General features: G+C 38.0%; 1 pseudogene; it reads left to right on the top strand.

Moving 5' to 3' along the window:
• The first annotated feature begins 7,324 nt into the window (after positions 1-7,324).
• Positions 7,325-17,147, top strand: LOC103218259 (DNA-directed RNA polymerase II subunit RPB3 pseudogene; annotated as a pseudogene).
• The last annotated feature ends 5,694 nt before the right edge of the window (positions 17,148-22,841 follow it).

Raw genomic sequence — 22,841 nt, 5'->3', positions numbered from 1 at the left:
ACCCCAACACTGGAGATTTCAATTCAACATGAACGAGCGGGCATACAGAAACAAACCGTATTATTCCACTCGTGGCCCCTCCCAAATATCACGGCCTTCTTACATTTCAAAACCAATCATGCCTTCTCAACAGTCCCCCAGAGTCTTAAATCATTCCAGCATTAACTCAAAAGTCCAAGTCCAAAGTCTCATCCGGGACAAGCCAAGTCCCTTCTACCTATGAGCCGGTGAAGTAAAAAACAAGTTACTTCCAAAATACAATGGGGGTACAGGCTTTGGGTAAATGTTCCTGCTCTAAATGGGAGAAATTGGCCCAAACAAAGGGGCTACAGGCCCCACACAAGTCTGAAATCCATCAGGGCAGTCATTAAATCTTAAAGCTCCAAAATAACCTCCTTTGCCTCCATGTCTCTCATCTAGGCCATACTGAAGCAAGGGATGGGCTTCCAAGGCCTTGGGCAGCTCTGCCCCTATGGCTCTGCAGTGTATAGCCCCTGTGGCTGCTTTCTCAAGTTGGCATTGAGTGCCTGTGGCTTTTCCAGATTTGTGGTGCAAGCTGTCATTGGATCTACCATTCTGGGGTCTGGAGGACAGTGGCCCTCTTCCCACAGCTCCACTAGGCTGTCCCCCAGTGGGGACTCTGTGTGTTGGCTCCAACCCCACATTTCCACTTTGTACTGCCCTAGTAGAGGTTATCCATGAGGGCTCTGCCCCTGCAGGAAACTTCTGACTGGACATCCAGGAATTTCTATACGTCCTCTAAAATCCAAGTGGAGTTTCTCAAACCTCAAGTCTTTCCTTTTGTACACCCACAGGTCCAACAACACATGAAGCAATGACCCAAGCTGTACCTTCACCCCTTTTAGCCATGGCTGGAGTTGGAGCAGCTAGGATACAAGGTACCTTGTCCAGAGTTTGCATAGAGCAGCAGGGTCCTGTGCCTGGCCCATGAAACCTTTTTTCCCTCCTAAGCCTCCAGGCCTGTGATAGAAGGGGCTGCCCTAAAGGTCTCTGAAATATCTTGAAGACATTTTCCCCACTGTCTTGGCTATTAACATGTTGTTCCTCTTTACTTACGCAACTTCCGTAGCAGGCTCGAATTTAGCCCCTGAAAATTGATTTTTCTTTTCTACCACATGGTAAGGTTGCAAATTTTCCAAACTTTTATGCTCCTCTTCCCTTTTAAATATAAGTTATCTTTGCTTATGGAAATGGCCATAGGATTTTAGAAGCAGCCAGGTAACCTCTTGAATGCTTTGCTGCTTAGAAATTACATCTGCCAGATACCCCAAATCATCTCTCAAAAGTTCAAAGTTCCATAGATCTCTAGGGCAGCAGCAAAATGCTGCCAGTCTCTTTGCTAAAGCGTAGCAAGAGTGACCTTTGTTCCAGTTCCCAATAAGTTCCTCATCACCATCTGAGACCACTTTAAGCTGGACTTCATTGTCCATATCATGTGTTTTGGTCAATACTACTCAACAAATCTCTAGGAAGTTCTGAACTTTCCCTCATCTTCCTGTCTTCTTCTGATCCCTCCAAACTGTTCCAACCTCTGCCCATTATCCAGTTCCAAAGTCACTTCCACATTTTCAGGTGTCTTTATAGCAATGCCCAGCTCCTCTAGTACCAAGTTTTTATATTAGTTCATTTTCACACTTCTATAAAAAAATATGTGAGACTGAGTAATTTATAAAGAAAAGAAGTTTAATTGACTCACAGCTCCATAGGCTGTACAGGAAGCATGGCTGGGAGGCCTCAAGAAACTTACAATCAAGGTGGAAGGTGAAGGGGAAGCAAGCATATCTTACCACGTCAGAGCAGGAGACAGAGAGAGAATGAGCAAACAGGGAAGTTTTAAACAACCAGATCTTTTAAACAACCAGATCTCCTGAGAACTCACTCACTATAGTGAGAACATCAAGGGGAAAATCCAACCCCCGATCTAATTACCTTCCTCTGGATCCATCCCCCAACAATGGGGATTACAATTTAACATGAGATTTGGGTGGGGACACGGAGCCAAACCATATCACCTTTTAAGGATTTATTTTTAGAAGTAAGATCAAAAGGTATAAACATTCTTATGACAGAGGGCATGACATAAGAATTTAGAAAACAGAGAATTTAGAAAATAGTCCAGAATTGCTGTCCAGAAAATATTAACTATTGAAAAGAAAATAAGCATTTAAAATAGAATATAAAGTTAAGCATAAAAGTATTAATATCTAATTATACACTTTCTGTAATTGAACTTGAACGGTTAGGACAATTTTTAAAGGCAGTATAGTGGTTAAGCATTGCCTTTGAAGCCATGCTTTATGGGTTTAATTCCATTGTGCTATTTGCTTGTTGGGTATTGTATAATTTTGCTATGGTTTCCATAAGAGAATAGCACAGATTTGGTGGCACAAACAAACAGAACTTTATTTTCATAACTCTGAAGGCTGGAAGTCCATGATCATGGTGCAGCGTTGAGTTCTAATGAGGCCTCTCCTCTTAGTTTGCCGATGGCCATCTTCTTGCTGTGCCCTCACACGGTCTTCTTTTCTGTGCATGTGCATGCCTGGTGGATCTTCCTCTTATTAGAAGGTCATAGGTCTTACTGGATTATAGCCTCACATTTCTGACCTCATTTAACCTTATTAACCTCCTTATAGACTCTATCTCCAAATATAGTCACATCAGGGGTTAGTGATTCAACACATGAATATTGAGAGGACACAATTCGATCCATAACAGGTATGGTTGGCCAAGTTACTCAATGTCTGCATATCTGAGTTATCTCATTTGTAAAATCAAGGTAATAACACTTTACTGGCTATGATGGGATTAAATGTGCTTTTTATGCATAAAGCATCCAAGAACAGTGCCCAGCACATGGCAAGTATTCAAAAATAAGTAGTGTCACACTTAAAAATTAAAAGTTTACATGGGCATGGTATGAATTAATCATAATACAGTATAAAAAATAGCTTCCATAGCAGAATTTCTAAGTTTGATACAATATTAATTCTTATAATTATTAGGAGTAATTAGTATTAATGGAGAAGAAATAGAAACTTTAAGCAAGTAATCTAAAATCATATAATGAATTGACAGCATGATTAAGTGCAAATGTTTCAAGAAAAGTTATATTCTTTTAATTCCTTTGAAATTAAAATAACTGTCATAAAGAAGGCTAGCCATCATCTATAGTAAATATTTTTGCATTGTAATAGGTGGAAACATGGGTTTAAAATTTTTTTTAAATCACTTGGAAGATTTCACTTATTTCTGCTTTTTTAAACTGCTCCATCCACATAGAAAATAAACCTCCCAATACAACTAGCTCTAAAATGTTTAGTAGGATGTTTATGAATAAGAAAAATAGGCCAGGCACAGTGGTTCATGCCTGTAATTCCAGCACTTTAGGAGACCAAGGCAGGTGGATCACCTGAGGACAGGAGTTCAAGACCAGCCTGACCAACATGGTGAAACCCCATCCCTACTAAAAATGGAAAATTAGCTGGGTATGGTGGCACTTGCCTGTAATTCCAGCTACTCAGGAGGCTGAGGCAGGAGAATCGCTTGGACAAAGGAGATGGAGGTTGCAGTGAGCCAAGATTGCGCCACTGCACTCCAGCCTGGGCAACAAGAGTGAAACACCTTAAAAAAAAAAAAAAAAAGAATAAGAAAAATAAGTGCCAAGATACTAAGAGCATCCATATTATCTCCTTATTGAAATAAACGTAGTGGAAAATGAAGCAGCCCACAAGTGGTACCTGAGCTGTATTTTGTGAGGAGTAGTAGGCAAGGTAACATTGAAAATGCAAAGGAGCAGATGATTAAGATAATATAGATATTCATGTAATATCCTTGAGTATAGCTGAAAGACGCCTAACTCAGCATGACAGGGAGAGATTAGGCAAGAATTCCAGCATCATAGTGGTCATCTTGGAATAAATGGAGAAATGGCATTGAGGTGAAGATGACTACAAGATAGCTGCCAATAGAGGCAGTGGAAAGGGATAGCTTAGCAAAGCAGAGGTATAGAAGACAGGCTTAAATGTGACAAAACTAAAGGCAGATAGAGTAGTAAAGACAGCTCTGATGATCCAGCCAGACTTAGGTAGTGGAGATAAAAGAAAAAGAGCAGAAAAGGTTGAGAAACACTTAAGCGTTAAAAGTATTAGAACTATGGATGGGTAGATATGGAACTGTGGGAAAGCAAAAGGATTAGACAGCAATTTAGGAAGAGGAGCAATTTAGAGGAAAGATGACATATTCAGATTTCAAAATATTAGGATCCATGTGATGATAAGTGCTTGACAGAAGGTTGAATATATAAATGCAGAGCATGGGGATTAAGGCAGGGTTGTACAGCAGTTGAAACAAGAGACTGGACAAGATCACCCACAGAGTATTAAAAATGATAAGTGGGTAGGGAGAAGAAAGGGATAAAGTGAGGTATAAAAATACAGTCAGATAGAAGAAATAATCCCTAGTATTAAGTAAATTGGTAATCACAGTAAACAATAACCTATTGTACATTTCAAAAGAGCTAGCAATGAATAATTACAAAGTTTCCAGCATAAATAAAATATAAATGATTAAGGTGATGGATATCCAAATTACCCTGATTTGGTTATTACACATTATGTGAATGTATCGAAATGTCACATGTACCACAAACACATTTAAATTTATCATGTATCAACGAAAAATATTTTGCCCAATGACTTAGAGACAGAAGCCTGGAAAACATCAATATTAAAGGAAAAACCACACAGATGAAACCCATGAAGGATCCAGGGGAGAGATGAAAACCAGAAAAAATCTGAATTACAGAAGATACATGTGCAGAGATTCTAACATAGGGGAGCCTTTGATAAAAGCCCATTGAATATGCCAAAAAGAAATTAATTTGTGATCTTAGAGATGTCAGTGTCTGTATGGTGAGGGAACTAGGAAGATGAACAGATTGTAGTGAATTCCTCTGAGTAGAAGATGAACGTCTAGAAATACCTTAGAATATTTCTCAGCTTATACGGGCAAGAAATAGTGTCTTACCTAAGGCAATATCTCTGTCGTGAAACATAGACAGAAGTGTTCAAAATAAATGATGTGCAGAGACTAGATGGAGAAGTCTGGCCCAGATAGGAGACTACAGTTTAAGCAAGGATTATCAGCCTAATGAAATGCTTTACTTGGGAGAAAACAGAATTTCAAATGGAGAACTAGCCAATGAGAAAAGAAAATGCATCATTATTTCAAACAGAAAACGAAGGAACCACAAGCAGAAGTAGCAGTAAGGTTGACTTTTGATGTCATGTCCTGTAAATTACTCAGAAAGGATTCCTTAAATACCCTAGACTAAGGGCAGGACAAGTTTCAGAGAATGAACTGGGCTTGAATGTGTCAGTAAAGATCAAGTTGCTCCAACAAAAGGAGAGGAGTGTGGGCACAGGGAGCTTGGGAAGCATAGGAAGAGATTGACAGGGGAAAACATGATTTTACAAGTTTAATCTGCATAGATATGCAAGATGGGCTTCACAGCTAAACTGTTAGGACACATGAAAGAGTCAGGGAAGTAAATTATCCAGTGGAATAAGAAATGGACAAAGAAAGAAAGAATAGCATATCAGAAGTCAAATACATGAGAGTTTCCATGCCTGGCACATAAGAATGTGGTAAAGTTTTATTGAATGAAGAAATGAATGAGTAAACAAATTAATGAAAAAATAATGAATGCGAAGACTCGTCACAGTTTCATTGTTTTACTTTATCTAAATTAAGATAGAAACACAGTATCCATGCTTCATCTAAAATTTCCACTTTTTAAATTATGCATGGATTATCCCCCTCACCCCCAAACTTCTCTAGACAAGAGCTGACTTTATAAAATAAAATAAAACGTTAATTAAATTTTATTTGGAAAATTAAATAGAATTGGTGGAAGCCATTGATGAAAATCACTTACAAACATAAAGAATTAGTTTTCCTTTACTATTGTCCTACTTTTCAGTTTCCTCTCAGTAGGAAAGTTATTAATCTGTTGTGTTTTATTGTAGAATCATAATTTTACATTTAATTATACATACAACTTGCCCTAAGCATACCCTTACTAAAGGGCATACCTTAATAAAGACGATACAATATGCCTCCATAACCTAGCAAGGTCAATCCGTGAGAAGAATAAATAAAAACGTAATTTAGTAACTGCTAGAATAATCTGAGAAGATAGAAATGAAGATCATGTCTGGAGGACAAAATGATTTTTAAAAAATAGAAAATGATGAAGTCACAAGGTAAATGATAAAAAGGGCTGGATTTGGAGTCAGAAGACAAGGGTTCTTGTTCTGTGACTGACTTTGTAGTCTAGGACAATTTAATGTGTCTTGCTTTGTTTTCCTCATCCACTATGCAGAAGTCATAGTGATCTTTTTAAAACATAAATCAAATCACATCACTTCCCTGCCTAAAATCCTCCAATAGTCTCTTCTTATAATTGGAATAAAATCTAACCCCTTCCTCGTGACCTTCAGCATTGTGAACATGAATGGAACCCTACCTACCTCTTTAAACTCCTGTCTTTTCCTTTTTCCTTTCATTCACTGTTCCTAGATTGTTCTTAAACCCTGTGAAGCTCACATTTGCTGTTTGTCTGTCTGAAATACTGAGTCCTAGGTCCTCTTGTTGTTGACTATTTCTTGTTATTTAGGTGTCAGCTCAGATGCTACCTGCTCAAAGATGCCTTACTTTATTTTCTGTAGAAAAATAGCTACCTTACTCTCATCCATCAATCGCTTTCAAAGAACTGTACTTATTTTTGTTAAACTAAGTATGGAAAATAATATCTTGTTTACTATTTATGTTTTTATATATTGTATGTGTCCTCCTATCAAACATCTCCTTGCCTATTTTGTTCATCACTGAATTCTTTGCCTCTGGCTAACAATTTATGCTTCACAAGAATTTGTAGATGAAAGGAGAAAAAAGGAAAAAAAAAGGAGAGGAGAGAAGAGAAGAAAGGAAAGGAATGAAAGGGGAAGGATAAAAGAGGAAGAAACAGAGGGAGAAAACAAATAAATAAAATACTTTGGCAATAAAATGAGAAAAAAATATGAGAAATTATATTGGGAAAAAACTATCAAGGCATTGTTTAAATATCACTTCATGCTTGAATATATTTAAATACCATAAACTTGTTATGATTTAAAGGAACTCCAAAGACTATTGTTTTCATTTTCTTGATATTTCAGTGAAGCCTGCAAAATGTATATGTGGGGAAGTGAGAGTAGATGTGTGATTTAATTTTTGTGCTTTATTTGGGTGAAACTGGCGTATGAAGAAACATAAGAGACACCCTCAGAGCACAATCAAGATGTCAGCATTCACAAACCCATGTGCTACCCCTCTAAATTATACTCCTCCAGATGGCTTGGTTAATTTTGAAGTGGATAAAGCTAACAGTGCCAGATCACACCCAAGCAGTATAAAACTGTATAAGAACACAATAAAACAGTAATAAACAATAGATTATTTTAGTGGCATATGGCAGATACTGAGTCAGGCCAGCCTCAAATGTAATCTTTGGATTCTGTTTAAAAATCGGTGTCTGAGTTAGAGCATTAGCATTCAAAGCACTCCTGTAAGTAGTAAGCAACTATTCTAAAAGAAGAGAAAGGGAGGGTCAGATAAAGGAGAAAAGGAAAACACAATGGTCATTGGAGAAGAAAGATAAACAAGAAATAATAAGCAGTGCTTGCATGACAATCTACAAGGGGAAACATAAAATTCATGAAAGCATTCAACAGGAAGAGATGGCAACAAGTAGACCAATATGAAGGAAATGGATGTGGGAGCTCCCAGCAAGAAGGGCAGTAAAGGAGAAAGAGGAAAATCCATACAAACAAAATAACAATTCCTCCCTTTTCTGAATATCTGGACATAAAATTTATTATCTTCCCTTAAAATGACAAAAATTGTATGTTGCATCATAAAAGTTGGAAATATATTGTTAAAACCTTAACTCTGCAATCCCTGAGTAAAAATTCCCTCTTCCGAACATGTCTTCACCCCTACACTAAACCCAACCATCTTCTCCTCGGAGAGGGATGCTTCAGAACAATGAGAGATCCGTTCAAATTGCTGAAATTAAAGCTTCCAAGGGAAGATCCCAGGATATAGCCCCTTTTACCTAATTACATCCTATTTATACTACGTATTTCAACGTAAACAAGACTTCCTCCATACCAAGTGAGAGATTGTACACCTAGACACTACATTAAAAAGTATTTTTTCCAAAAAAATACTTTTCAAGTGAGAGTTTTGTTAATGGATAGTTTCTTGATAACATGAGTGATCTGAACAAAGTTAATTATCCACATAATTAACTATATGTGGCTGAATAGGAAGTCCCAACCTTCATTCCCACTCAGAAACACTAATTGTACACAAATGTACACACTAAACATTTTTATATGAATTCCAGATTCCAATTAAGATGTTGTAGTATTCCAAGTGTGCACAAAGTAGGGAATAGTCAAATTGAGTTGAGTAAGAAGAGCAATTTCATTTACCTGTGTCAGCCTCTCCCCTAAGTTAGCACAGCTCAGTGCCAGGACAGAATGCCTCTTTCACATCTGTTACCTCTGGGAGAAAAGAATTGAGCATGCCTCCAACATTCCAGCTTTTCAGAGAGCTGCCCAAGAAACTGGTCTCTGACTTCCTTGATTGGTGTGCCAACAGAACTAGCATAATTTGAATGCCTGGGGGTCACTGAGGACAATGGAAAGCAGCAGGTGGCTTGATATGGTTGGCATAGCATGGCACAATTGGGTGAGGAAGTGCACAACTTAAGACTTCTTCCTTAGCAAGGAGGGATAAGAGTGGAGCATGTGTTGACACTCTGGCTCTTCAGAGGGCTGCCCAAGGGACTAATTTCTGTCTTGCCTCACTTGGAGCACTGATGGAACTAGCATAGTTTGGATGCCTTGGAGCCACTGAGAACAAAAGTTAAAAACAAAACAAAACAAAACAAAAACAGTAGGCAGTTTGCTATAGCCCCCATATCTCAGTAAAATCAAGAGAAGATGCACAACTCAAGGCTTCTCCTTCAAGAGGGAGGGAGAAAGGAGCAGAGAATGAGTCTGTCATTCTAGCTGCTTGGAACACCAGCTTCTGAGAAACTGATATCTGTCTCACCTTACTCAGTGTACTGAGAAGAAGCTGGCATGCTCTGGATGTTTGCCAGCCACTGACAACAAAAGAGAGTGGGAAACTTGCAGTTGTAGAACCAGAGAACATGTGGTGCCACAGACAGATATCAGAAAAGATAACGAGTTCCTGAGGGGAAACAAAATGCACAGTAAGCCTCTCTGAGAAATTGCATGCACAGGCCCAGATACCGCCAAAAAAGTTCCAGAGGATTCCAGAATTGCTTTCTGGGCTACTTAGTGGGGATATTATAGCAAAGTCAGTCTGAAGACTGGGAGAAGTGACAGATCCCAATATAAAGCTACAAGGTGCATGAAAAACAAGGAAACACGGCTCAACCAAAGGAATAAACTAAATCTCCAGAAACTGGACCTACAAAGAAGTATGTGGACAACTTGAAAGAGAATTCAAAATAATTGTCATAAAGATGCCTAGTGAGCTCAAAGAAATAACAAATGAACAGAATAAAGCATCAAGAAAGATACAGAAAATATAAAAAAGAAGGTTCGGAGCTGGAAAAGAAAATAAACTGCAAAATTCACTGGAGAAGTTTAATGGCAGACTTGATATGCAGAAGAAAACATTAGGAAACTTGAATACGAGTCATGTGAAATTATCTGCTAGGGGCACAAAATGAAAAAAGAATGACAAAGAATAAAGAAAACTTAAGGGACATATGAGGCACCAACAAATGGACCAATATTTGCATTATTGTTGTTTAGGGGAAGAGAGAGAGAACAGGGCAGAAACATTACTTAATAAAATAATGGTTGAAAATTTCCCAAATGTAAGGATGGCAATGGACATCTAGATTTGAGAAACTACATGCTCCAACTAAGATGAATTCAAGGAAACACATACCAAGCAACATCATAATCAAATTGTCAAAAGTCAAAGAAAAACAATTTTGAAAGCACCAGGAGAAAAGCAACTTGTTATGAACAAGAGACTATCACCAGATTTCTCAGAAGAAACATTCCAAGACAGAAGAGAAGTGGGATGATACATTAAAATGCTGACAGAAAAAAAACACCCTGCCAATCACGAATACTGTATCCAGAAAAACTATCCTTCAATAATTAAGGAAAAATACTTTCCCAGATAAAGAAAAGCTGAGGAAATATAAAAAGATGTAATTTGTGACATCAATAGCATAAAGTGTAGGGGAGGTGAGTAAAAGTTAAGCGTTTCTGTGTAGAATTGAAGTTATCAGTGTAAAGTAGATTATTTTAACGATAACATGTTTTATGTAAGTTTTGAAAGTACCTATAGGAGATACTCAAAAGAAAATGAGAAACAAATCAAAACATGCAACTACAAAAAAGTCAGAAAATTTCAAAGTAAGACAGTGACAGCAACAGTGAGTCAAAAAGCTACAAGACAGCTAGAAAGTAATTTAAGAAATGGCAATAGTAAGTCTTTTCCTATCAATAATTACTTTAAATGTAAATAAATTTAACTCTCAATTAAAAGACTGATATTGTGGCTGAATGGATTTAAAGAAAACAGGACTCAACTATACGCTGTATACAAGAAATGCACTTTGGACTTTAAGACCCACACAGGCTGAAAGTGAAAGGATGGAAAAAATAATCCACACAAATGGTAGTCAAAAAAGACAGCAAGAGTGGTCAAATTTATATCAGACAGAGTAGATTTTAAGTCAAGAACTGCCAAAAAGACAAAGAAGGACAAGGATATTATAGAATGATATACGGGTCAATCTGCCAGGAATATGTAACAATTATAAATATACATGTGCCCATAATAACAGCACCCAAATATAGGAAGCAATCAATGAAAGAATGTAACAGAGAAATAGACACCACACGATAACAGTAGGGAATTTCAATACACCACTCTCAATAATTGATAGAACATCCAGACAGAAGATCAATAAGGAAATAAATAAATAAGAGGATTTGAACCAGACTATAGATCAAATGGAACTAACAGACGTTTGCAGAACATTCCAGCCTACAGCAGCAGAATACATATTCTTCTCAAGCATGCATGAAACATTCTCCAGAATAGATCACATGTTAAGTCACAAAACAAGCCTTAAGAAATTTAAGAAGATTGAAACTGTGCCAATTATATTTTCCAACAACAATGGAATGAAATGGAAAGCAAAGGAAAATAGGAAAGTTCTTAGATATGTGATTATTAAACAACACACTGTTGAATAATCAATGAGTCAAAGAATAAATCAGAATGTAAATTTTAGAAAAATATTTTGAGACAAATAAAAATGAAAAGAGAACATAACAAAATGTATAGGATGCACCATGACCAAGTCAGATTTATCCCTGGGTTACACAGATGGCCAACATACAAAAATAATCAATATGAGACACCACATTAACAGAATAAAGGATAAAAATTACATTATTATCTCAATATATGCAGAAAAAGCATCTGAAACATTTAACACCCTTTCATGATAAAAACACTCAATAAACTAAGAATAGAAGAAAATTACCTCAACACAATACAGGTCACAGTGAATGTCATACTATACAGTGAAAAACTGAAAGCTTTTCCTCTAAGATCAGAAATCAGTTAAGGATGCCCACTCTGACCACTTCCATTCAACATACTACTGGAAGTCCTAACCAGAGAAATTAGGCAAGAAATATAATTAAAAGTCATCCAAATAAGAAAGAAAGAAAATTTCACTGTTTGCGGATAATATGATGCTATATGTGGAAAACCTTGACAATTACACACACAGACACACACACATTCACAAACAATTAGAACTAATAAACCAATTAAGCAAAGTTGCAGGATACAAAATCAACGCACAAAAATCAGTTGAGTACATGTACACTACCAATGAACAATTGGAAACAAAAATGAAGATAGTCCATTTACAACTGAATCAAAAAGAATAAAACTCTTAGTAATAATCTAAACTGAGAAGTATTATAAAATATGTGGACACTGAAATCTATAAAAGATTGCTAGCCTCCCCCCCGCCCACATGCACACACACAAATAGGGAACGCGATGCCTTAAGCCAACCAGTCCACAATGTCAAGTTCATCATCCAGAACATCAACCCGGCAGTGGCTATTTCGATTCGGAGTGTCTTCTTGCTGAGGTGCCCATAATAGTCATTGACTGAGTTCAAATTGATGCCAATTCCTCAGTTATTCGTGATGAGTTCATGGCTCACAAACTTAGATTAGTTCTCCTCATTAGTGATGACATTGTGGACAAGCTGCTATCCTCCCGGGACTTCCCATGTGAAGAGTTCTGCGAGTGCTTGGTGGAGTTCACCTTCGATGTGCAGTGCAATGAAGACCAGACTCAACATGTCGCATCTTGAGACCTCATCTCCAACAGCCCCCAGGTCATTCCAGTGAACCAAGATGATGACCCTAATGACTACGTGGAGCAGGATGACATTCTCATCATCAAGTTGAGAAAGGGCCAGGAGCTGAGACTTTGAGCCTATATGAAAAAATGCTTTAGCAAGGAGTATGTCAAGTTGAACCCTACTGCAGGGGTGACTTTTGAATACAATCCAGACAATGCCATGAGGCAGGCAGTGTACCCCAAACCCAAGGAGTGGCCCAAGAGTGAGCACTTGGAGCTGGATGAGGATGAGTCACAGGTGCCCTGTGACCCCAAGGGCAAGCCAGAAAGGTTTTACTACATCATGAATTCCTATGGCTCTCTGTGTCCTTAAACCATGTCCTCTTAGCTCTCACTGGATTGAAGAAGAAGCTGAGGGATTTACAAACTCAATTAAGCCACAAGATCCAGAGTGACATGCTAACTATAAACTAGCTGCAGCTCGCTGCTTCAGCAAGAATGGGGGTTCAAGCCAGCAGCTGGATTTGGGGGGTGTCTCTTGAGACTCTTACTAGTTTTTGGAAATCTAGTCTACTGTTGCTTGAGCTTCTTGGCAGGTCATCAGTACCAACTAGAAGCGGGTAATAGACTACTAGGGATGCCAGCGGTTTTTAAGCGGGACAGTTTTTTACTGGCCCTAACTGCTAATTGCCAGCAGTGCTCCACAGATCCCAAAACATCCCTGTTAGCCTATTTCCTAATGCAGCTGTAGGGGAGCCAAACGGACTTCTCTCCTGGTTAGTTCAGCTCTTTACTTTAAATGCTTTCTGTCCAAAAGGAATACTTTCAATTGTACCTTAGATTTCTGGTTTTAGGATTGAATGTCACAGCCTTCATTCAAAAGGCCTATAAACCCTTCCAGTTCTTTCTCCAGGGCTGGCCTACTAGCACTTCAAATTCCCAGGTGTCTTTAATTTGAGAAGTAACCTTCTGGGAATAACATCAGATCCTGGCTATACCCTCCCCACGATGTAAACACAATATTTCACTCCCTACCCAGCAATTACAAACCCCTTCACCACCAATACCTGATTATTTAGTTTGTTGTTGGTGGTGGTGGTAGCGGTGGCAGCAGCCAGCAGGAGCAAGGGCCCTTCCCACATACACAGAAGTATTTCATTTCTCCTAAGTGAAGGCTCTGGCCCTGACCTCTTAACACTGTCTCCAGGCAGGAACATGCACAAAGCAGTTAATTAGGCAGCCTGGAAAAATCACAGAAAGAAAGAGATATTTATTGATTAACAGAAGTTGTCTTTTTAAAAGTGTTTATTTTTGGTAACAAAGAGCACAATATAATCTCAAAAAAATTAAAAAAGAAAATAAAAAGAAAAGAAGACACAAATAAATGGAAAGACTTCCTATGTTCATGGATTAGAAGACATTGTTCAAATGTCCATACCATCCAAAGTCTACATATTTAATGCAATCCCTATTAAAGTCCTAGTGACATTTTTCACAGAAATTGACAGAACAATTCTAAAAATTGTACAGAAGTACAAAGGACCCCAAAGTAGCCTAAACAATCTTGAGAAAAAGAGCAAAACTGGAGGCCTCAAACTTTGTAACTTTAAAACATATTACAAAGCTACAGTCATCAGAAGACCATGGTACTGCAATAAAGATAGACATACCGGCTAATGGAACAATACTGAGAGTTCAGAAATAAACCCACACATATACAGTCAAATGATCTTTGACAGGATGCCAAGACAACACAATAAGAAAAGGATAGTATCAAAAAATTGGTGCTGGACAAACCAGATATTCACATACAAAAGAATAAAATTGGATCCTTATTTTATACCATACACGAAAATCAACTCAAAGTAGATTAAAGACTTAAACATAAGACATGAATTTATAAAACTCCAAAAAGGCAACATAGGGTAAAATCTTCATAACATTCGTCTTGGCAATTAATTCTTGGATATGACATCAAAAGCACAAGTAACAAAAGCAAAAATAGACAAATGGATTTACATCAAACGAAAAAGCCAGAAACTAAAAATCTTCTGCATAGTAAAGGAAATAATCAACCGAGTACAAAGGCAACCTACAGAATGAGAGAAAATATTTGTAAACCATATATCTGGCAGGGGGTTAATATAAAAATATACAAGAAACTCAATAGCAGAAAATAAAAATAAAAATAACTATCTTCAAAGAAGAGATACAAATGATCAACAGGAATATGAAAAGACATTTATCACTAATCATTAGAGAAATGCAAATCAAAGCCACACTGAGGTATCATCTCATACTCCTTATGATGGTCATTATAAAAAATTAAAAATTAAAAAAATAAAATAAAGTGTTGGCAAGTAGGTGGACAAATTTGAACCTTGTGCACTATTGGTGAGAATATAAAATGATGTTGCCACTATACAAAAAAAAACAGCATAGAGATTCATAGAAAAATTAAAAATAAAAACTACCATTTGATCCAGCAATCCCACTTCTGGGCATTTATCCAAAAGAGCTGAAATCAGGACATGGAAGATATTTGCCCTTCTATGTTCATTGCAGCGTTATTCACAATAGATAAGAATTAGAAACAACTGGCCGGGCACGGTGGCTCACACCTGTAATCCCAGCACTTTGGGAGGCCAAAGCGGGCGGATCACGAGGTCAGGAGATTGAAACCATCCTAGCTAACATGGTGAAATCCGTCTCTTCTGAAAAAACAAACAAACAAAAAAATTAGCCAGGCGTGGTGGTGGGCTCCTGTAATCCCAGCTACTCTGGAGGCAGAGGCAGGAGAATGGCGTGAACCCAGGATGGGGAGCTTGCAGTGAGCTGAGATTGTACCACTGCACTTCAGCCTGGGGAACAGAGCGAGACTCCATCTCAAAAAAAAGAAAAGAAAAAAGAAAAGACTTAGAAACAACCTAAACGTTTATCAGCAATATGTATGGATAAAGAAAATGTAGTATATATTTATACAATAGAATATTATTCAGCCATAAAAAGAAGAAAATTCTGTTACGCGGATATACCTTGAGGACATTATGCTAACTGAAATACGCAAGTACAAGAAAGACAAATACTACATGATTCCACTATATGAAGTACCTAAAATAGTCAAACTCTTGGAAATACAAAGTAAAATTATGGTTTCTAGATGCTAGGAAGAGGGATAAATGGGAAAATTGCTGTTCCGTGAGCATAAAGTTTTAATCATAGAAGAGGGAAAATTTTCACAGATCCGCTCTACAACATTATGCTTATAGTTAACAATGCTGTACCATACATCCAAAATTTAAGAGGAAAGATCTTATGTGTTTTTTACCACAATAAAAAAAATCTGTAACATTCACAGAAAAAAATATATATATATTTTTACTTTATTTGTACCTATGATAGAACCTTTTGATCTCCAGGTCAAAGGCAAAAAGTAATCATTCCAAATTAAATTATCTTGGTTAATATGGCTGTTTAGCATAGGGGATGTTGATCATCACACTCCAACTGAAAACTAAAGACATTCTAATCTCAATAACCTGGCCTCTAACAAGAATATAAAATTATAAATGCAAACTTTCAACTCCCAGGCGAAGCATGAAATTCCAGAGCCACTGTATACTGAGAGTGGGAAAAGTGTATGCTTATAGGTAAGATTCATTTTTTTATATTTTATCTCCCTGGAGGAACAGCATCTTTCCTCAAAGAGAGAGCCATCCCAGTGTAAACCATAATACAATGACAATCAAAGGGACATCCACAGATAGTGATGCTCATTACATTGCCTATAATTGCTTTAGCCTAAAGGACAGCAGCCCAAAAGTATAGATCCATGGCAGATCATTGTATTTAAGCAGTCAAATATGTATCCTCCACATTTTAAAATATAGCCACTGGCCCCGAAAATGTGAGTTCTACTGTCCACTTTTCTCACACTGCCTTCTACGCGGTATAAAACCTTTCATCTTGACATAATTAGAAGAATCTTCCAACCAAGTAAAACTATGACTTGCTCACATCCCTACTTTTCCCACATGACCATGGCAAAATCAGATATTGTCAAATAACTGGAGGACCCCAATTCACCATAGACTTTTCATAAAATGGTTAAGAGGTAGGAGCCTAGGGTTCATGGAGGAAATCTGGGAAGAACTCATGCTTAGGCTAATAAAAAACACAGTTCATTCATTCATCTCCGTGAAGACAGGAAAACTATGCCATCCTGATCTTCACTATGTCAATGGTCTGTAAGCGCTCAGTAAAAATTCTTCAAATGAAGCAATGTCCAAAGTTGTCTGGATTCAGTCTGGAAAAGAGTAATTAAGCTTTTGCTTTTGCTTAATATACATGCCTTGATGGTATATTAAAATGCTTAATCAAACAACTTTTTTATGGTCTCAGAAATCCTCGTGATATTTAACATTATGAAATCTACATATTCAGAGCCACCTCTAGTCTATAAAATTAAAGTATTTATGTATAATTTATCCACTTATATTTTCTTCATAAAAGGCATTATTTAAGATACAGCAACTAAATCAGAGAATTCTGGATAATTGCTTTTATTCATAATTTTATCCAAATGATGAAGTTCATAATTACACAATGTTATAGTTATTAATATATTAAGGTAGACCTTAAAAGTTCACAGCAAAAGAGTAACACAGTGTCAGAGACTGTGCAATATACCAAATAGGATATTGACTTTACTCTGCATAATGTGCAAACAAATTTACATTTATGTCTGAAACTTAACCCCGACCTTATAAGTGATTGAATGCATCCAGTGGCTTATTTTCTGTAAATCAGTAAGTAACCTCAAATGAATGCATCAATTTTCACAATGCATGCATTGCTAGTATCATCTAATATTTTTATTTCAAGTAAATAACCATATTATTCATGCCAGTAGCTGGTACAAACCTTTACCATTCCTCTTAAATCACTTAGCTGGACTCACCCACTCATTTTTAACAGATGGCCAAGCCTCCTACCTCACAGAGAAAATAGCAGCCATCAGTCACAAACCGCACCTCTTGTATTATCTGCATGTTCCCCAGCTTTTCCTCCTTCCCTTCTGTCCCAGAGGATGTCTTGCCTCTCTTCCAAAGATAACACTTTAATCTGTACTCCTGATTTCATCTTCTTCCTTTCTTCCTCTCTATATTTATTGAGTGCCTTCTGATGCCAGAATATTCTAAGCCTGGGAACACAGTGTGAAATAAGACGCAAAGCCCCTCTCCTTGTGGACTTCGCATTCTATTCTGTGTCCTCCAAGGCCTTTTCAATATTCACCATCGTTTTTTGAATCTTCACTGTATCCTCTGTCATGGCTATTCTCTTTTAGCTTACAAACCTGTTTAACTTGTCCTCATCCTTAAAATGAATCTGCTTATTTTGCTGACCTTGAAGGCCTGTATCTCCTTCCCTTACTGCTGCACTTCTACAATCAGCTGCAGTTTCTGTTTCTACTTTCACTTCCCTTTTTCACTCCTCAGTGCACAGCTATCTATTTTTCTTTTGTTCTCTGTACTCCAGTGAAACATTTATCCTTAGCCTTTGACACAGTCTTCCTTCCCCTTGAATCCTCATGAATCCTAGGACAGAATATAGTTTATTCTCTTGGCCACACTTTCTGCTATTGCTTCATTCTCTGCCTGCAACCTTACTGTTTGACTCCCAAGATTTCTTCTTTGGCCTTCTTTTCTCATGCTGCCATTCTTCCTGGATCATCCTACCCACACCCATGGTTTCAATTACTACCTATGTGCTAACAACTCCAAAATTTTGTTTTCAGATCCTTCTGAATTCCTTATCTATATTTTCAAGTATCCAAAAGCATTCTCATTTAAATAGCCATATCATGTGCTAAAGATGTGGTACATATTACCACAGAGAAACACAGAGAAAATATTACTAGCTGTGGTTATAGAAAAGCTCCAAAATCTCCGTGGCTGAATAACATATGAGTGTTTTGTTGTTGGTGGTAGTGGCGTTGGTTTTGTTTTTGCTCATGTAAGGTCTAGTTGGAGGTGGTGTTGCAGCAGTGTGGTGTGGAGGGTAAAGGTGGTCCTGGGACCGAAGTTCATGAAGAATCTCCCCTTTATTATGTGGTGTGCCAGGTTATTCAAGAAAGTTTTATCCAGCAGGTGGATGGGGAAAGAGTTTGGAAGGGGTGGAAGATTTTATGTGACAGTTTTGGAACTGATATATTTTCACCCACATTCCACTGAACAGAATTCAGTGACATGGTCCCACCTAGATGCAAAGGGGTTGGAAATGATAGTCCTTGTCTGGGCAGCCACTTCCTATCATTCTCTACATTATGCAAGAGGAACAAATATTTAGTAGTTGATTAAAAGTGTTTGCTACAGAAATCCATGGGTGACCTTTCTAGACAGAATTTTGTTTCTGATCAGTTGAACAAGGATTGCGAAGAGTGAAAGTGGAGATGAACAGACTGATTCTTTTCTGGAAGCACAATGCTAGTGTTTAGGTGCTCATTTAATGTTCTTAGAACCAAAACTTGGCTGTTAGGGAAAGGACAAAGCTCAGGAAGCAACTGATTTCTCTACCTTCTATTTTTATTTCCTTTAATCTAAACTTCATATAATTTGAATGTCAGAGTGTCATCCAGAGTGTTGCTGGATATAGTTTGAATGTTCGTTCCCTCCAAATCTCATGTTAAAATGTAATCCCTATTGTTTGAGGTGGGGCCTCATGGGAGGTGTTTGGGTCATGGTGGCAGGTGTCTCATGAATGGCTTGGTGCCATCCCCATGGTAATGAGTGAGTTCTCGCTCTGGTAGTTCATGCAACAGCTGGTTGCTTAAAAGAGTGTGGCACCTCCCTCCTCACACCATGTGATAGGCCCGCTCCCTCTTTGCCTTCCATCATGATTGTAAACTCCCTGAAGCCCTCAGCAGAAGTAGATACTGGCACCATTCTTCTTGTACAGCCTGTAGAAACATGAGCCAATTAAACCTCTTTTCTTAGTAAATTACCCAGTCTCAAGTATCTTCATAGGAACACAAAAACAATGCTAGCACATTATTCTCCTGCATTCCTTATTTTTTTCCTCTTTAAATATACAGTTATTTTTCTAATAGTAAAAGTGTAGATTAATCTTTCCAAAACTCAGTTAATCATTTCATTCACTGAGTTAAAACATTCAATAATATCCCCAATGATTCCAAGAGGAAGTGCAAACACATAAGATGTCATGAACGCCAGTGCAATGGGACTCCAGCCAACCTTACCTGCCTTTCACTGAGCTTTATTGTCTGCTATCATTTCTAGACCACTTTAGCCCCCATAAGGTCTATTTCCCACTGCCAGAAAGCAGATGGCAACAAAGAAAATGCTGGGAGTACTCTTCCCCATGTGGTTTTTGTTTAGAGTCACCATTGAGAAGCATCACACAAGACTTGGAAAGCAAATGCTTCCAAATCCAAATTCCAAAGACTGGGAGGGCATTATTCCCCAGATATTGTGAGCAGACACACGGGTGGTCATGAGATTTGAAGCACATTATGAATGAACACTTAAAAATCACCTCAATAAATATTCTGCAGTGAGATAGTCTTTATCTCCCCGAAAGCCATCCAATGAGAATAAACTTCTAATTCCCTGCATTAAACATTTCCAACTTGCAGTACATAGAGTAGCTGAGATTTCTTTGAACAAATCTTGACATATAATATGTCCATCATTATGCCATAATGTTCTCAAGTGGATACACACACACCACACACACACATATACATATATAAAAACCAAAATTCTTACCGCTACCAAAATCCAATTCATTGTTTTGATACATGCTTTTCTGTGTGGCATGCCCTTTTCCTGACATTTCTGTCTGACAAAAGTCCTGTTCATCTTTCAAATTCAAATACCACCATCTAACTGAGTCCTTCCGCAATTCCCCCAATTATAGACACATGCTCCTTAGGGAGCCCATAACATCTTGTTCATACCACTTACATGGTATTTATAACATCATTTATATTCCCTCACCTTGTAGAGAGAAATTATGTTTCATTACACTCTGTGGCCTTAGTTCTTAGTACACACACTGTTGTATAGTAAACATTCAATAATGTGTTGGATAAATGATCCATTTTGAAACAAAATGTCATTAATGTAGATGAACATTTTCTTCACTGCATACTCTGAAAATTGGGAGAGTAAACCTACATGCTGGGCGTATATTTAAGACTCACTGAAGCATTCCAGGAACCATCCCCTCTCTCCAGTAGGACGCAAGCATGAAGGGACAGATAAATGAGCAATGGGAAGACACACGCAATCTTCCACCTCTCCCTCACCTTTCTCCTCTCAATCTCTTATCACTTATAAAATCAGTTACTTCATTTATTGGCCTACTGGGAGTAGGTTTTATACCAATCCCTGACTCCGGTATCCACCATTACATGCTTTTTCTTCCTGAAGACCTACTGTACAGAAAAGGGCTCCTCCATGTTGTCACATTAACGGTTCTATGTGTCTGACCTTCCTGTAGGAGGTGCCCCAGTTGCCCAGACAAGTGGCGCCACCTGCCTGGGTGCAGGTGAACATGCTCCTGCTGCATTGCGAGGCAGGGGCAGCACCACCAGGAGCTGAGACCCAACTGCGACGTCAATTTTCCTTCATTAACATGGCGTCAAAATGGCTCCACTTTTTTAAATGGCTCCTTTTTAATTAAATTGATGCCAGCTTCTGTGTTTCACCCTATCCCAGGAATTTTCAGTCCGTGACTTAAGGCAAGCACAGAGAAAAAATGAATAATAATTTGATTAGCCCTTTTGCTTGGATTTTAATTTCCAGAAGCTTTGTTCAGGTCAAACAGCATTCAACAAACTCACAACCACATATTCCATTGACTCATGCTGCAAATACGACATTGATTGGGCAGTGAAATTACTAGGCTTTTTCTGGGGGCTACAGTAGACTGATAAAATAAGCATGCTCCTTGCCCTCTTGGAGCTTACGGTCTTGGGAGGAAGTAAAGGAGAAAATAAATAAAAAGAAATGTTCAATACAGTATAAGGTAAGAAGTAAGTTCTATAAAGTAAAATAGAGCAGAGCCACAGCATAGAGAGGGTGGGAAGGGGCAGATGGAGCACACTCTTTTAGATGGTGTAGGTAAACGTCTCCAATATAATGAGGAGCCTTCTGTACTAGACCTGAGTAAAGGAAATAAGCCATGGAAATGGAAAGATCTATGGGAAGAGCATTCCAAACAAAAAAGCATAGAAAGATCCTGAGGCCTCGAGTGTCTAAAGAACAGCAAGAAGGGCTGATGTGGCTTCAACTGAGTAGGGGGAGACAAGCTGGAGAGGCGGGCAGGGGCTAGTTCTGTGAGAGTCTTGCAACAAGAATCGAAACTTCCACGTAGGTCTAAATTATTGTGACACTTGTGACAAGACTTTAATTAGGGCCATGCTCAATGTTCCTTATTCCTCTTGAGGAGTGAAAATAAATTAGGCAATCTAGAATAAGTAAAACCAAGAAAGTTATTTCTGTTGCCAATTGTCCTGTTATTTGTCATGCTACCTATTTTCTAAAAGAAATTACCTTACTAAAGCATCTCATTTATTTACACCCAAAGGGCTTTGCATATACTGAAATTAAATCGGTGTGAGGGCTTTTACAAAGTTGGGGGAAATTACTTCTCAGCCTGAAAGTAGTAAGGGAGATTTTGCCAATGACCTTATGAAATCTTTTTAACTTCCTAGGAATGCAATCATGTTTTCAGATCTTTCCGAATAAACCTTAGAGATGATCTATTGTTTTAGATATGAGAACAGTGTTATTTCTGCAAAAATTGTCCAGGTCATTAGTGGTTGATTCATTCACATTTCTGCAGTAGCTCAGTATGTAGAGTGGGCTTTGAACCTGATACAACCAGACTTACAATCTATTCTCAATCTTTCTACCACTCTGAACCTCAGTTTTACAAATTAATTGATAATAGAATCAAATATAGATCCCTGGTCTAGTGCCTGACACATCACATAAACTTCAAACTAGTGTTTCCGTGTCCTTAGCCAGTGGTATTTCATGAAGCTTGTGGACAAGAACATTGCTGTACTTACTTCCCTGTAAAATATTCTCCAATGCCATAGCATATTTTGTCCCCTCCATTCACTTTTGCCTTTCAGTTACCATGTTTCTTAGAGGCTAAGTCAGTTTCAGAGCCCTCCTTTCTCCCCAAATATAAAAACCTTCAAACTGGAACGGGCCTCTGAGGTGACTAGGAACTGCGTCACATCATATGCACAACAAACAAATAGATTGCAAACCTATTCAACAGGA

This window comes from Chlorocebus sabaeus, chromosome 2 (genome assembly GCF_047675955.1).
Source record: "Chlorocebus sabaeus isolate Y175 chromosome 2, mChlSab1.0.hap1, whole genome shotgun sequence".
Classification (NCBI taxonomy): Eukaryota; Metazoa; Chordata; class Mammalia; order Primates; family Cercopithecidae; genus Chlorocebus; species Chlorocebus sabaeus.
Note: the sequence above shows the minus strand (reverse complement) of the source record. Positions and strands in the feature narration are given on the sequence as shown.